The sequence below is a fragment of the Marmota marmota genome, unplaced genomic scaffold (genome assembly GCF_001458135.2).
Source record: "Marmota marmota marmota unplaced genomic scaffold, marMar, whole genome shotgun sequence".
NCBI classification, from domain to species: domain Eukaryota; kingdom Metazoa; phylum Chordata; class Mammalia; order Rodentia; family Sciuridae; genus Marmota; species Marmota marmota.
The window spans coordinates 113573-131371 of NW_026000240.1; the positions used below are offsets into that span (position 1 = coordinate 113573).

The 17799-nt window shown below is 40.6% G+C and overlaps 1 pseudogene; it reads right to left on the minus strand.

The window, feature by feature from the left end:
• Window positions 1–4419: 4419 nt before the first annotated feature.
• LOC107143086 lies at window positions 4420–9319 on the minus strand (annotated as a pseudogene).
• Between the last annotated feature and the right edge of the window lie 8480 nt (window positions 9320–17799).

The window sequence follows — 17799 nt, forward strand, 5'->3', positions numbered from 1 at the left end:
GATGGATGTGTTCATGGCAGTATTCCCCGCTGAAGACAGACCTCTTTGGATGTTAAATGCAAATAAATTAATAAAGTAATGAATGAATACATGTACAATGCTTTTTCCACTAGTTTTAACTGTTCGCTTTGAGCTAGACTCAATCATTTAGAGCGTGGGAGGCTCGTGTGAATTTGGGGTGACACAAAATAAAACACAGTCACGATTTAGCTTTACACAAGCATCAGGATGGCTTTTCCCTGGCTCTCAGTTTCAAGCTCCCCAAAAAGGAGATCAAGAGAAAGTCAAGAGAGGCTGAGAAGAGAGAGGGAAGCACATTTGGAAGTGAGCTTTTTTTGGGGGGGCATGGTTCTTAGAAAGTTCTATCCATAAAAGGGCAGAAGGGGTAGGATTACAAGGGAGCAGGTAAGTGTAACTCAACCCCGGCAGGTACACCTACACCTGGAGACACGCCTTGCTACCCCAGCTGGGACAATGCCCACGTCACTATGAAATGTAGTGATTGGTCAGAGCCCCCTGCTTCAGGAGTGGAAGGCGTGGCCATTCAGAGCGGCTCCCCACAGAGGTCTCATGTAAAATGCTCAAGATCAGCCTAAATGGGAGGGAAGGCCCCTTCCTGCTCACAGCAATGAAACTCCTCTGTGTTCCTCAGCTGCACAAGATTTTCTGACTTGGGGTACTTCAGTAGATACAGTCTATGTCTTTGAGGTTTATCTCAGGTTTGACCCCATACTCAGTTCTCTTCTCATTTGGCTTTGTCCCAGGTAGGCACAGTATGGGATCTTTATGGTATAAACCTGTTATCAACACAATTTTGAAACCTGAAAATATTTCAAAATGAATTCCTGTTGGGTGCAGAGACACACACCTGTAATCCCAGCTCCTTGGGATGCTGAAGTAGGAAGATCGCTAGTTTAAAGCCAGCCTCAGCAACTTAGGGAGATCCTGTCTCCAAATAAAAAATAAAAAAGGATGGGAATGTGGCTCCATGGTTAAGTACCCCTGGGTTCAATCCCTGGCACACAAAAAATAATTGTCAATTAATTAACAGAAAATGAATTCCTTCAGGATGTTTTGTCTGCATGCGGATGTAAACTTGCCTCAGAACTAATTGCTAGAACTGTTCAAAGCACCAACACTTCTGTACCCTCCAATACTCTCTACAGCCCCAGTGGAAAGTAAATCCCATAGGCAAGTTGGCTTATTTTTTTCTTAGAAAAAAATAAATATAACATATATGTAAGTTGTAGAATAGAGCACTATTTTTTGTTTTTCTTTCCATACCACCTAGAAAAATGCATGGTATGATAAATAATACATGTTGAACCAATCAATGAATCTTTTCTGAATAAATGAATTAGAAAGATAATCATCTCTGTGCTGGGGTTGTGGCTCAGTGGTACAGCACTCACCTAGTATGAGTGAGGCACTGGGTTCGGTCCTCAGCACCACATAAAGATAAATAAATAAAGGTATTGTGCCCATCTACACCATATATATATATATATATATATATATATATCCCCATAAATATGTACAATTATTATATGCCAATCAAAAATAAAAACACAGTGCTGGAGGTGTAGCACAGTGATATATATATATATATATATATATATATATATATATATACACACACACACACACACACACACAGAGACAAACATCTCCCCAATAAAATATCCATCATTTAGTCAGACAGCTAAAAGCATAATTCCAAGGGGAATAGAATTTTCCTACAAAATATATGGGGTTTGACCTAGAGATGCTCTACCACTGAGCTACATCCCCAGTCCTTTTTAAAAAAATTTTTTGTAATTGTAGATGGACAGAATGCCTTTATTTTATTTATATATGGTGCTAAGGATAAAGTGCCTTGTGCATGCTAGGCAAGTGCTTTGCCACTGAGCTACAGCCCCAGTCCCCCAGTCTTTTTTATTTTTTATTGTGAAACAGGACCTCACTAAGTTGCCCAGATGGCTTTGAACTTGCCTCAGCATACCAAGTTGCTGGGATTGCAGGCATACTCCACTACACCCAGCTGTTATTCTACTTTCGAGACTGATTCCTTCTTTTCCTGTCTACATCTTGGAAGTAGCATGGCTCTTTCATAAGGTTAAGTAGTGGAGATATCTGGTCTGGTTGAAAGACCATGGAATAGAGTGAGACGACTCTGGGTTTGAATCCTGGCTTCATTATTTTACAATTGCATGACCTTGGGAAAACTACATATCCTGAGACCAAGTTTTTTTTGTGTGTGTGTGGATTAAATGGGAATAATGATATGATCATCATACACTGTATACATGTATTGAAATATCACACTGTACCCTATAAATATGTACAATTATTATATGCCAATCAAAAATAAAAATATAGGGCTGGGGGTATAGCACAGTGATAGAGCCTGATTTTACACCTGAAATGGAGTACTAAGGCAAGAATACTATGGTTCAGAAATGAATACTTTTTTAGGCTGGAGATGTAGCTCCATGGACAAGTCCTTGCCCAGCATGCTCCAAGTCCTGGGTTCAGTCCCCAGCCCCCTGACACAAAACAGTTTTTCTAAGGCCACTTGGGGGCAGGGATATGAAAAGAGGCTCAGAGCCACCTTAGTGTGGGTGTCATCACAAGGTCTCCCTATACATCTATTTGTCTATATTTTATTTATTGAGTGAGCAGTCACATAGGACTCACTAAGTATCAGGCACTAGTCTAAGAGTGTTTTTTCAAAAATATTTTTTAGTGGTAGATGCACACAATACCTTTATTTATTTATCTTATGTGGTGCTGAAAAACAAACCCAGTGCCTCACACATGCTAGGTGAGTGCTCTACCACTCCACAACCCCTGCCCCTAAGAGTGTTTTTAATGTTAGCCCACCCAATATGGATCATTTATAAATTACAGTCTGAATTCGCTTCTTTTTTGATCCTGGGCATTGAATCCAGGTTTGCTTTACCACTGAGCCACATCCCCAGCCCTTTTTATATTTCATTTTTTTCTTTTTATTTATTTATATTTTAATTTTGAAACAGGATCTCACTAAGTTACTTATGGTCTTGCTAAGTTGCTGAGGCTGACCTCAAACTTGAGATTCTCCTGCCTCAGCCTCCTGACCCCCTTGGATTACAGGTGTGCTCCACAGTGTCCAGCTGGATTCTCTTCTTTTTCTTTTTTCTTTATAAACCTGTTCCTCAGTGTCTGGGGAATCAATATAGAAATGCATGGTGACTTTTATCATATTCCCTACAGTGCCTTGTTCAGCCAAAGAGGCTTGTATTACTTAGTCAAGTGATCGCTCACTCTTGTATTCCTAGTATTAGATGAGTCATTCTAAGAGTCAGATTATTTGCTCAAAAGTTTAAATATAACATCAGCAAGTTCAGCAGGTCTTTTCACCAAAGTTTCTTATTTTAAGACAAAAATATAAACTGTCATTAGCTAGAGCTGGTCTTAGTTGGTGGAATCTTTTAATGAACTCTCTATTCTGAGCCCCAGCAGTTTTGAGGCTTGTTAGTACCAGAAGAGCATTTGATCAGCCTAAGCGGCAGAGTAGCCTAGAAGTTACCAAACAGACTTCTGGCTTTGGAGTCTAGTTCTCCCTGTTTCTATTTTGTGATCTGGGGTGATTACTTACCTTGTCTATATATCGGTTTTCTCATCTGTAAAATTAGGATAACAATAGAGTAGGCACCATATCTTTTTGTTTTAGTTTTGGTTTTGGGATTAAACCCAGGGACGCTTTACCACTGAGCTTCATCCTCAGTCCTTTTTATTTTTCATTTTGAGACAGGGTCTTGCTAAGTTGCTGAGGCTGGCCCTGAAATTGTGATCCTTCTGTCTCCTGAGTCACTGGGGTTATAGGTATGTGTCACTGTCCTAGGCCAAGTACCATATCTTATTAGTATTGTCTTCCCAGCTCTTAGCACAGTGCCTGGCCCAAGGTAAAAAGGCAGTAAATAAGTGTTGAACTGTCACTGAGAAAAAACTCTAAATAAACCCTCTAGCTTCACTTGCCTTTAGTTGACTATTTTTTATGGAAAATTTTTCTTTGTTAAGAAACTTAAGATTTGGGTACATCAAATAAAACCATCTTGGGGGGGAATCAAATCCCACTAGGGGGAAAAAATAAAACTGTCTGGGATATAGCAGAACTCAGATAATATAGCCTTATAATTGAAAAATTCTAGGCATCTCATAATTGACCTTTTAGTTCAAAATGACCCAATAAATGTGCAACTTGTGGTTCTTGATGTTGAGGTCCATAGACAAACTAGAAAGTCTTCAAACCTTGAGCTGATTTCCACAAGGGGTCGTTTGACTTTTGAATTGGCCTTTCTTTGTCTAAGAGCTAGCAACAGTGCCCATCTTCTTGGCAGCTTCTTTCTTGGCATCATGAGCCTATAGACCACAGCATCATCCACCTTGGAGTGAGAAACTCACGGGACTCCAGCATGTGTATGGCTCAGAATTTTTGATCTCCAGCAGCATTCCCATGATCTTTCCAGCCAGGTTTGAATGTATTATTTGGACGAGTGGAAACAAATATTCTCCTATTATTTGCTTCTGTTCTTGAGGTGGTGCTGCAGCCAGCATGGAGGCAGTCAGAGGCTCTTGTCCTTGTACATGGACTGCAGGGTGAGTGCCTGCTGTATGGCAGGATGAGGGCTGTGAGTGCTGGAGGCATACTTATGTGGTGCCACAGCTGGAGGAGCATCAGCAGCAACTCCAGCATGAAGTGTCAGGTTTGGCACAACTCTGAGTGACAGTAAGGAGGCCACAAGAGGCCGGAGCATTACCGTTGGAGATAGATGGTGAAGAGTAAGACAAGACATGGACTGGCATATAGCACTTGTCATTCCTTAAAAGCCTTGAGGTCTCCCACATTGCTGCCAGCCTCATCTGTGCTCACTAGTTAAGTGTGTAATATGGAGGTGTTCCCAGAGGCTGCGGAACTGCTGGCATGAAGTAGCCACCAGTTGCAGGTTGGAACTGATTTAAGATGGCCTTGGCAGGGAGAGCTCTCCTTCTAGCCAACCACTGCATATACTGAGTGGTCAGGTGGGCCTTTCTCTCTTCCTTCCCCCCAAACCCATGATGTGTTCATTCATTTCAGGAACTGTTTTGGGTGTCTCTTCAGGAGATGAGAAGCAGATGAAGCCAAACCCTTTGCTTTCTTCCATCCTCCAACATTACCTTAGCACTGGTGATTGATCCAAAAGGAGAACACTCTTTCCTTAATTTCTCATCATCAATATGTCTTCCAAGTTCTTAATATAGGGATTCACCCCCTGGTATTGATTTGTTCTCTTCTGTTTCAGCACTCAAGTTTTTGTTTTAATTCAGCCTGCTGTTCTACTTTCTTCATGGAGGGTGGTGTTTACTGGGAATTAAACCCAGGGGCCCTTAACCATTGAGCCACATCCCCAGACCTTTTTTGTATTTCATTTAGAGACAGGGTCTCACTGAGTTGCTTAGGGCCTTGCTAAAGTGCTGAGGCTGAATTTAAACTCACAATCCTCCTGCCTCAGCCTCCCAAGCCACTGGGATTATAGATGTACACCATTGTGCCCGGTCGTTCTCCTTTCTTCTGTTCATGGCCTATTGATATGACTTTCCCACTGATTTCTTTTCCATTCATCTCTTCCACCGCCTTATTGGCATCCTCATGGTTTTCTTTTCTTTTTTTCTGTTTGGCATTTTATTTATCATAAAAATTGAAGTAGTATATTTCAAATTTCTTACGTATCAAGGTTTAAACTGAAAGTGTGTACACATATATTTATATAATAAACATGACTTATTTAATTATATATTATAATTATGATATATTGTGTTTTTGTTATTTAACAATAATATGGAAACAAATGTCTACCATTGGTGACCAAATATTTTCCTGACATCACATTTTGTTGAAATAAATAAGCTATGATGCATTTAAGCACTTTTTAAAAATACTTTTAGTTGTAGATGGTCACAAAACCTTTATTTCATTTATTTATTTATTTTATGTGGTGCTGAGGATTGAATCCAGTGCCTCACATATGCAAGGTAGGTGCTCCACCACTGAGCTGCAACCCCAGCCCGACATTTATGCACTTTTAACTACTATTGCTTAGTTTCATACATTTAGTGGCAACTTTTGTTTAACATTAATGTCAAAATGAAATTAAAATAAATATAATCCTACAAGTTTTTTTTTTTTTTTTTTTTTACAACTGAATTCTGAAAGCCCTTGTGGTTATCACAACTCACAAAGCCAAAGCCTTTGGATTCCCACTGGGATCTCTCATTGCCTTGACATTCAGAATCTTACCAAACTGTCTGAATAGCTTTTTCAGACTCTCATCCTCTATCTCTTCCCCAAAGTGGCTTCTTTGTTTGTTTGTTTGGTGGTGGTGTTGGTGGTGATGCTAGAGATTGAACCTAGGGCCTCATACGTGCTAGGCAAGCACTTTGCCAACTAAGCTAATATCTCCAGCCCCATTCCCAAAGTTTTTGATATAAACATTGGTGAATCCTTTAGCTTTGGTTCCCAGCTCAGCTTCCCGTTTTTTGTGAGACTTAAATCTGCCCACAGACACTCTGCTGTCATTGAGGGGCATGCTGTTCATCTTCTCCACTGCCTTATCACAGCCTCTTGGGTCTCAAAGGCGATAAACCCTTAGAGCTGTTCTCATCACACTCTACCTTGCAGGACAGAATGTTCCCAAAAGCAGACAAAGTTTCATAAAGTACCTTCTTATCTATAGATTTGTCCAGATTTTCTCAAAGAGGGATCCCTCTGTGACCACATGATACAGGTCAGTTTTCCCTTAATCACTTCAAAGTTCATGGTATCCAAGGTCTGCTCAGTGGTGGCTGGCTGATGGAAGCTAACATAGGCATTTAGTTGACTTTTTTTATTTTTAAGGTTTTTTTTTGGTTTGTTTGTTTTGTTTTTTGGATATTGATGGATCTTTATTTTATTTATTTATTTATATGTGGTGCTGAGAATCAAACCCAGTGCCTCACACATGCTAAGCAAGTTCTCTACACTGAGTCCCTAATAGACTATTAAAATCACTATTTTGGAAGGTCACACAGCTGAGCAATTAATCATTAGTCTCCCACCAGCTTTGCTGTAGATGACACCTCTGACTGAAGCCACCAAACAGGTTAAAGCTCTTCTCCAGAAAAAAAGCTGCTTTCTGTTCTCCACACTATTCTGTATCTTAAACTGCAAGGTTGGCTATTCTGGGGAAAAGGAACTAAAATGACATAAGTCATAGAACTTACTAATCACTAACTTTTCCCTAGATTTACAGAACCAGGATACTGAGTGACTTTCAGATAACAACCACATGTGAATCAGAAAAGCAGACAGAGGTGGAAGGAATTTACAACCCTCCCCCACAGACTCATAGACTAAAAACATACTTCCCCCAAATTGCCATATAAGCCTTGTGCCTCAAGCAGATGGCCTTTGTTGGTGATAGTTATCCATCTTTGGTTTGCCAACTTTCCAAATAAATCTTTTCCCTTGCTCCAACAGTTTGGCCTTGAATCACTGGCCTTTTCCAGGGTTAGTAAAGGAATTGGGTTCAGTTCAGAACAGCAGTGTCCACAGACACCTGCAAAAGATGGTGCTCTGTGCCCTGGGTTTGGATAGAATTCTTCAGTTTGCCAAATTCTAGTCCTAAATCAGACTAGAATAGGCTCATGTGGCTAGATCTTAAGACCTTCTGTGGCTGGGGATGTAGCTCAGTTGGTAGAGTGCCTGCCTCAAATGCACAAGGCCCTGGGTTTGATCCCCAGCACCAAAAGAAGAAAAAAAAAAAGACCTTCTGTGGCTTCCATCCTTATTTAAAGGGAAAATTTAAGGTAAGAAAACTTCACCTCTTTACAATAAAACCATAGCCAGTACATCCAAGCCTGTCTTCTCTTCTCTTGCACAATTATGCCTATTTCCTATCTCCTCACTCCCAATTAGAAAGGCAAATGAATATTATCCTGAAAGTGGAAAGTAAAAAGGATTGAAGGGAGACAGTTTAGAAATAGCACCCTATCTTTGGGACATAATGCCTGGCACCATTGATTCTGTTTCCTCTTTCCTTCCTGATTCAGAGAGTGGTAGAAGTCTGGAATGATGATGGTTTTATGAGAGTCAGAGAAGCAATTGACTTTCTTAATCTGTCAGCTGTGCTCACCTACTTAGATGTGACCAAGGCAGAACACACTCTGAAGATCTTGCCCTTGAAAGGGTTGTTCTCTGGACTGAAACCCAATCTAATATGCATTCCCATAGTGAGCACCGCCTTACCATCTTCTTCTTTTAATCTAAAGTGGTATTGAGCCTGGAGAATAAGGAGATTGGCTCAACATGTAAAAAAATATATTTATTAATTGTAGGTGAATACAATAGCTTTATTTTATTTGTTTATTTATTTATTTCTTTTATGTGGTGCCAGGGATCATATCCAGTGTCTCACACATGCTAGGCAAGCGCTCTGCCACTGAGCCACAACTTTGGCCCCTCAACACTTTTTGATGACATGAGAGCAGAGGGCTAGAACAGATGCATTTTGGAATCCTCTTTCACTCTTAGAAAATATGTAGGTGTTGCCTCCTATTCGCCAGGTGCCATGCTGAAAGCTTTTATATTCACTTATCATTTAGTTCTCATAACATTCTTGGGGAAGAGCTAACATTTCCTTATTGAGCAGATTAAGAAAGCTTACACTTCAAAAGGCAAAGAAATTTGACAAGATCACCTAGTTCCCAGTCAAACCCCATTCAGTGAACATTTGTTGATCCCCTGTTATGGACCAGGCACTGGAATAAGCTGTAGGACTAGGAAATGAATAAGAAAAATAGTCCTGCTGGGTGTGGTGATGCACGCCTATAATTCCAGCTGCTCAGGAGGCTGAGGCAGGAAGATTGCAAGTTCAAAGCCAGCTTCAGCATCTTAGTAAGACCCTGAGCAACTTAGCGAGACCCTGACTTAAAATAATATAGGAAAGGCTGAGGATGTGCCTCAGTGGTTAAGTCTATGACATATCACGGAAGCACAATAAATGCCTGTCAAGCAAAGGCTGAAACCCATACATTCTGAAGTGAGTCTGCATAGCATAGAGGAGGTGACCATTAAGCCTATTCTACTCATGGCCCTACCCCCACCCCACCCCACATCTGCCTTCTGAGAGAGTCCACTGCAGTACCAATGCAGCATGACAGGGAAGTTTGCCCATGGGCCAAGTATCCCGTGTCTCGGCGTCAGTGCTGCATAATGTGAATCGTAGGGATCATGTGTGGGAAATTTATTTGTGCAGCACATAACGATAACAGCAGATATAGGGCAGCATTTCATAAGTCTTTATGAAAAATCCATTAATCCTCTCCTGGAGAATGTAAACAGGCACAATATCTAAAAAAGGAATCTGATAGAAAAAGTTTGGAAAAGCCTGAAAACTCTATGCCCCTCTTAGAAAGATAGAGTGTGTATTGGTGAAGTAAAGGCTCAGAAGTCTGGTGATAAAGAAAACGGTCAACACAAAGCACCGCTGAACACAGTTCAGGACGTACTAGTGTGGAGGAACAGATAGTGAATTAGAGGTCAAAAGACAATAACTGAATTATCTCTGCCCCCAATGCAAATGTTCAAGATTTGAACATTTAAGACTCCCTTTTGGAGCCTTAAATTCTTCATTTGTAAATTAAAAGAAATGAAACTTTAAATCTAAGGACTAGGGACTTAATTCAGTGGTAGAGCACTTGTTTAGCATGTGCGAAGGCCCTGGGTTTGATCTTCAGTACCCCATGCATCCTCCCACACACACTCACAAGCCCATTGCAATGGCACATGCCTATAAACCCAGCGACCTGAGAGGCTGAGGCAGGAAGATCCAAGTTTGAGGCCAGCCTGGGCAATTTAGCAAGACCCTGTCTCAAAATAAAAATAAAAAGAGAGCTGATGATATAGCTCGGTAATAGAGAGCCCCTGGGTTCAATCTCAGTACCACACACACACACACACACACACACACACACACTCAATCTAAAATGGCCCTTCTAATGGCCCTTCTAATCCCCAGTTTCTATCCTGCTACAACAGATGAACAGCTCTGGCTTTGATGTTTTTGCTGGGGCTAAAAGGCCCCCACAATGGGTATATAACATGGTCTCAGCTCTGCCCTACCCAGCCTGAGAACAGCTGGGCAAGAGCTTGGATGTTCTCTTAATGTAGCCATTCCCTTGGTTGGCTAGGTCAGAATGGAAATTATCTGGCAATTCTGAGCTATTTGTGCCAACTCCACAACCTTTAACCTCAGAAGAATCACCATTCACTTTTCCTTTTCTCCTAGGCAAGGGATGCACCACTGCTAGAATCATCACCCTAAATGTCCAAAGAAGCAATTGGTTTGACATTAAAGTGAAACTCTATTGTCAAGGTAAGGAAGCAGTGGATAAGAGAAATCTGATAATGATTATCAACCAGGACCATGAAACCCAAGTGCCTGCCAGGAGACAAGCTACCCAAGCATGTAAAGGGAGAAATGAGGCCTGAAGTTCCCCTGGTCTTGAGAGAAGACATAACGAGGTCCACTCCCTTTAAAGTTCACGTATGGAAAAGAAAGTACACATGGCTCAGGTCAGATTTTGGAGTCATGGATAGTTCACATGGATAGAGTCAGCTGACTGGTGTTTCCCACTGATGGAAAGGAGGGCCCTAAAAGGAGGACCCTGTTAGCATGATACCATGTTCAGAACAGAGAGACCACACTTGCTGCTACAAAGGGTAGCTTCCAAATGGCTACTGTTTAAGGCCCACATTACGTGTAAGAAGAGTAGTGTTATCCTGTGAATATCATCTCAGAAAAGGCAGAATACCATCATTATTAGGAATGATCTGTAGCCAGAATTTCTCTTCCACCCTCTCCAGGATCCTTCCTTTTTCCTTTCCTCTGTCCTGAAATATTATAGAGTATCCTGATGTTTCTGGTCTTGCACTGAGTTTCAGCATATTCGTGGACATAGTGTTAGGTAAATTTTTGTCTCTGTGACCAAAATACCCAACAAGAATAACTTAGTGGAGGAAAATTTTATTCTGCCTCATGATTTCAGAGGTTTAGTTCATGGTTGGCCAAATTGCTCTGGGCCCAAGGTGAGACAGAACATCACAGAGAAAGGGCGTGGTGGAGGAGCACAGCTCCATTTATGGTAGCCAGGAAACAGAAAAAAAAAAGGGTGAAAGGGCTGTAGAAAAGATGAACCCTTCCAGGGCCACCCCCAGTGAATTGCCCCCAGTGAATCGCCTGTTCCAGCCAAAGCCCCACCTGCCTATAGTTACCACCTAGTTCATTCAAACTAGGATGAACTGATTAGGTTACAGATCTCACAGTCCAATCATTTCACCTCTGAACATTCCCACATTAACACAGGAGCTTTTGGGGGACACCTTATATCCAAACCATAACAGATCTCATGCAGATGTGTACAGTGTCGCTTTTATAGGGGTTGGGTTCAAAAGTGTTTGACACAAAAATCAAGCATTGTCACAATTAACCTTGGAAGTATTTTAAATCTTATGTAAGATTGGTGAAATAGTCATACTCTGAGAAGAACAAGGACAGCTAAAGGACCTTATCTTAACTGAGAAATTACATTACTCATCCTAACTTCTCCAGGCCATGGATGGACTTAGCATACAGAGTGGTGCTATTTAAATTGCTATTTCTTGGGGCTGGGGTTGTGGCTCAGCAGTAGAGCACTCGCTTCGCACATGTGAGACCCTGGGTTCGATCCCCAGAACCACATAAAAATAAGTGAAATAAAGGTATTGTGTCCAACTACAACTAAAAAATAAATATTAAATAATTGCTATTTCTTTCATGGGATTTTATTTTTCTTCTATTCTGTCTCCTCACAACTCCTTCTCTCAATATGACCCTCTGGCCTCCCTTCCCTTTTCTCTTTTTTAATTTTGCTTCAAAGGTAGTCCCTAACTTGCCTTATACTAATCTCAGCTTTGGTTGGGTTTTAAATTTGTTTTCCTCCCTCTTATAAAACTCCTTGTGATTACATTGAAGCCACCCAAATAACCTAGGATAATCTTCCATCTCAAGATTCTTAACCTGGCCTGGGTGTATGGCTCAAGGGTAAAGCACTTGCCTAGTATTTGAAAAGCCCTGGTTTGATGCCAGTACCATCAAAGAAAAAAGAAAAAGAATCTTTGACCTAATCACATTTCCACAGTCCCTTTTGCTGTGTAAATTAACATATTTATAGGCTCTAAAATTTAAAATTTATGGACATCTTTGGGGATCACCATTCTGCCCACCACAGAAACCGTGTCTGTCTTATTGGCTGCTGTATCTCCAGCAGTTAGCACACAGCCTGTCTCATATATTAAGCTCTTGAGAAACAAGTGTTTTAATTGGCAAGTGAGGAATGGTAAACTAGAGTACTTTTTGTGTGTGTGTGATATTAGGGATTTCAATCCAGGGGTGCTCTACCACTGAGTGCTTCCCCAGGCCTTTTTATTTTTAAGATAGGACCTCACTAAATTGCCCAGCTTGGCCTTGTACTTGTGATTCTCCTAAGCCTACCAAGTGGCTATGTTTGAAGGCATACACCACTTGTACCTGGTGTAGATAAACTAAAATCTTATCATTTTTTCTGTTTGTTTCCATTTTCATTTTAGTTTCTGGTTGCTCTATTTTAAGTTGATAAGAAGGACCTACCTATGGCCAGGCAATCTGCTCCTCCAACTGGCCATGAATGGACAGCCCTTGACATTAGGGCTTGTCATCTAAGGTTGACCATAACTCTAGTTTCCAAGTCAATTTTAAAAGTGCAGACTGACTGTGTCACTGGGATGAGGACCCCGAGGTGGTCCCCAAATGGAGGTAAATCTCAAAACAGGTCATGGGGGTACTAGACATCATACAAAAAGGAATTTAAACACAGGTCAAAGTGAGGCATAGGTTGATTCTATTAAAAGAATCAGCATTCTGACAGAGTGTGGGTGTAGGAGAGGGTGCACTAGCTTCACCTGAGCAAGATATATCTATGGGTGTAAATTTATAGTGTAAGAGAAATAACCTAAGAGGGTATTTTTAATTCTTTGTGTTGGTGACTTGACATGTTAATCATTACTTAGTTTTAAACTAATCAGCTGAAAAACTGCTCCTTTTGGAGGGTGAATCCAGGGGCACTTTACTACTGAGGTACATTCCCAGCCCTTTTTTTATTTTGAGACAGGGTCTTACATTTTTTAGGGCCTTGCTAATCTGCTGAGCCTGGCCTCAAAACTTGCAATTCTCCTGCCTCAGCCTCTTGAGTCACTGGGATTACTGGAATGTGCCACCATGCCCAACTGAAAACTCTTCTTTACCACAATGGCATAAATCTCCCACTTTTAGGAGTTAAGAACACAGGATTTGGAGGAAACAAACCGGGGATTGTTTTTGAGGAAAAATCTTTATTTCCGCAGCAGGGGTTACCATCTAGGGGTGCTGGGTTTGTTGTCTCCATTCAGCAAAGAATTGAACAGGACACAAAGATAGCAAGCAAGAAGTAGGTTTATTGAAAAGAGATATACAGAGATAAACTTCTCCAAAAAGAAGGGGCCCCAGAGCTGAGAATCCAATGGGGAGTTTTGGTCTATTGTTTTTATGGTCTCCTTTCCTTATCCCTTCGCTGTCCATGAGCTCCTCACTATTATTGATCAGTGCCCGCTCTGTCCATGCATCTGTTTTTGTTTTTCTATTGGATCTCCCACTTAGGAGCACAAGTTTGGAAGTGTCTGTCTGCTTGGGCCCCTGCATGTGTCCATAAGCACTTTCATCAACAGGAAGTTGACCTCATTAGAAGATCCTCTCCATGCTCCTTTGTTCTGGTCCTGCCCCTGACCCTCCTCACTTGACATCTTGTCCTGACTGCCTAAGCCCTTCTATCACTCTCTCAACTTCCCCTCTCAGAGGACACCCTGACTACTGTTGGGAGTTGGGACGATGACCGCTCTGACTACTTCAAGCTGGAAAGGGGCGTTGTAAAGCTTGAGTCAGGGTGTCCTGAGGAGAAGTCAAGGCAAAGAGCTGTGTTAAGAATGGTCCAGAGGTCCTTGGTAGAAACTGGCAAGCATATTTATGTGGAGTTTCATCTGTATAGCCATTCTTCTGATCCTAACATACAGATAAATATTACAACAAGAAAATGAGATTAATACTAAAGCAAATATTATTTTAAGGCAAACAGAGCAAAAGAATATCATTATGCAGTTGGAGAAAAACAGAAAATTATTCCAATGATAGTTGGTATTAGTAGTAATAGATGTGATATATCAATCAGCCTGTTAGCTATAATTTGCATATGTATTTTATATAATTGATTTAATTGATGTTGATTATTAACAAATCTTTAACTATAGTACTTTCATTAAGGACATCTATCAACGGTTGTAAACTTATATACATATGGGGTAAAGGTAATGGTTTTGGGTTCCATGTTAGAGTAACATCATCCACTTTGTCAGGTAAAAGATGTCACCCTGTCAATGGAGGACATCTAGGAATTCTACACACCCAGCAAAAGAAGTAACTTAAGTTAAAAAGTTTAAATCAGATCGATTATTAGTTGCTAAGCAGACATGTTGAACAATTACTTCAAAAAGCATAGAAAAGTTATGCACAGGATACAGAGTGAGGTCACATAAATTAGAAGAATAGTTAAGTTGACAGGGTTCCATCTGTCTACTCTAACAGCCACATACTCATCCCTGATCACAAATAATACATTCAGATAGAGAATAAGTCACATCTGTTTCATCTGCATGGGTACCAATTAAATGAGGCAAAGTAGGAATGTAGAACAAAAGGTATAACATGAAAATTACATAAAACTTGTGTTGATTAGGTTTCATAATGCTGTATAGTCCCTGTATAAAATAAATCAGAGCATTGTATATTAAGTGACTATAAAGCCATCCAGTGGGTCAAAGGAATATAAGTAGAAAATAACTTCCTAAAAGTGATATCATTTCTAGCAGTTAACAGTTGTTGTACAGTCAAGAGCATTTTGGTGAGGCAGGATCATTGTGGGCAGCCATTGACCATTAATTGTCAAAACTTGAGCCACATCTTGTCCGCCACTGCGTAGTCTGCCCGCCAAGCTCTCAAGGTCAATTGAATTTACTATGCCCAAACCAGTTCCAGCTCCACCAAGCAAGGTATCATACCAAGCTCTTTTTTCTCCAGTTACATTGTTTTAAAATAGGAAAAGTCAAATTAAAACGTAACAGATGTTTCTGATAAATTTGAGTCCATTTACACAAGATCTGGGAACTCTATTTGTGGAGGCTGTACATTGTCATATTGAACAAAACAGAAACATACTCCACCCACACTATACAACTGTGGATGGCTGTAGCATTAGTATATAAAATAGTCTGTGGTTTGTTTATAGTAACATTCTCATTAGTACCATTAAAGACAGGATTACCAGAGCAATTGTTGGCTAAGGAACAATACCGTGCAGGAAGAGTGGGCCACAAAGAGGAAACATTGCAGCATGACAAGGTGAGATTTGACATAATGTCCAGTGTAAAAGGAAGCCTTCCCTGTGCCAAGGCATGCAAAGATGGGGATCTCTTCCACACAAGAGCATTTGCTGAAAGAGACCAATTAGCAAAAACACATTTCTTATAACTATTGCATTTGAAGTTATCTTGTATCCACACCTTAGTATCGTAGGTCCATACAAGTGAGACAAGTGTAATGCTGGATGGAGTTAAAGGCATTCCGTGAGTCCAGGTGTGTACCACAGTCCAGGTTCCCAGGAGAAAGATTCCTGCGACATATCTTTGTGCATAGTGCACAGCTTGTAGTCATAATTAGGCTTTTAAAATTAGATTTAGTATGTATAAGATTAATGCACAGAACAGCATTATTGTTCCTAAATAGGTTAAGGCTAGTAATAGCTTATGGATAGGATCCCAGTCTGTGGAGCTGTTTTTACTAACCCAATAACCAATGATATTGCAATTAAAGACCAATAAAATCAAACCATGTCACTTAGCTTGTTTAAAAAGAAACTTGAGATCTTCTATGGTAGTGGTCTGTAGGAGCCTCCATTGTGGTGGACTTAATAGAGGGTCTCCAGGGTTTAAGGTGGGTATGATGTATTCAGGGTGATAACTGGGTAAGGACTCTCCCAATTGGACAAGATTTCCTGGACAGAAGATGGGGCGGGGGGTCCTTGATGATCTCCCTCAGGAAGTTCTTGTTCAATTTCTGTAAGACTCTGTTAAAACTTGACCAACTGAGTTACATGGGATACTAAGAGAAATTTCAATATCTAAAAGTAAATTGTTGGACTAAAAAGGCCTTTTGTACAGGGACTCAAATGGATTTAGACCTGTCAGCCAGGAGTGTTTCCAAGCCTTATCAGGGACAAGGGCAGAAGTTTAACCCATGGGATTTTAGTTACCTGAAGCAATTTTCTTAAGAGTCTCTTAAGAAGTTCGTTGGTTTTTTCTACCTTGCCTGAAGATTGAAGTCTCCATGAACAATGAAGATGATATTTAATTCCTAATGCTTGAAAGAGTTTTGTGTTATTTCTGCCTTAAACACAGGTCCATTATCATTTTGAAGACTTTGAAGGAGATCAAATCAAGGAATGATCCTCCTGAAGTAGAAATTTTACAACTTCAACAGCCATTTCAGATCTGGAAGGAAAAGCTGCTACCCATCCACTGAATGTATCCACCAGAGCTAGTAAATATTTTGAATTCGGTCCTCCAGGCATATGGGTAAAATCTAATGGCCAGTCTGCTTCCAGATTACATCTGTTCTTTGGTATCTGGGAGGGTGGATATGTTTATTAGAGGGATTAACCCATTGACAGATTTCACAGCTTTGGATGATCTGTTGGACTGTGTCCTTTAAGCCTTTTCCTGAAAACATTTTTTTTTTGTATTAGAGTAAGAGTATTATCTCTTCACAAATGGTAGAGCTGATGGATGGAAAGATTTTAAAACCTTCCATTGGGATGCTTGGGGAAGCAATAGGACTTCAGGAGAAACCCACCATCCTCTAGGATCTAATTAGTATCCTTGAGAAAAACCACAAGTATTTGGCCATTTTCAGCTCCAATTGGGATGGAAAAATTGTTTGTTCCCCTCATCAAGACTTATGGTAGGAAGCATCCTCCAAACCCAGAGAGTTTCAGGTGCATAATGGCCAATACAATGACATGTGCCAGCATAATAAAAACCCAGTTATTTTCTCATAATATGCAGCTCAGTGGGAGGCAGTTGAGGGATAGAACAGGGACTCAACCATGTCACAAGTTGTGTCTGGGCAGTATTACTTGTTGCCTAAAGAGTCCCAGGTGGCACTCCAGCCAGCTGTTCTAGCCTCAAGACAGAGCAGAGCTCTGCCAAACGCACCATCTTCCCTTTGATTGAAAAGGCAAAAACTTTCCCAGAAATCCTCCATAGACCTTTGCGCATGTCTCTTTAACCAGAATTGTGTCATAAAGCCCACCCTGGAAATGAGGGAAACTGGGAAGTTATTTTAGTGGGGTAGATTGCTACGTCCTTCCACAAACTGGAACTCTGTTACAACAAAAAGGATAAGCAATGAGCACAGTCTGATTCCATTAGCACTGGACCTGAAAGGGACAAAAGAACCACCAAACTTCTCCTCATGCCATTTCCCAGAGACTATATTATATGGCCTCTGTATTAGCCTGCTTTCTGTTGCTCTAACAAAATACCTGAGGATGGGTACTTTATAAAAAGATAAGGTTTATTTA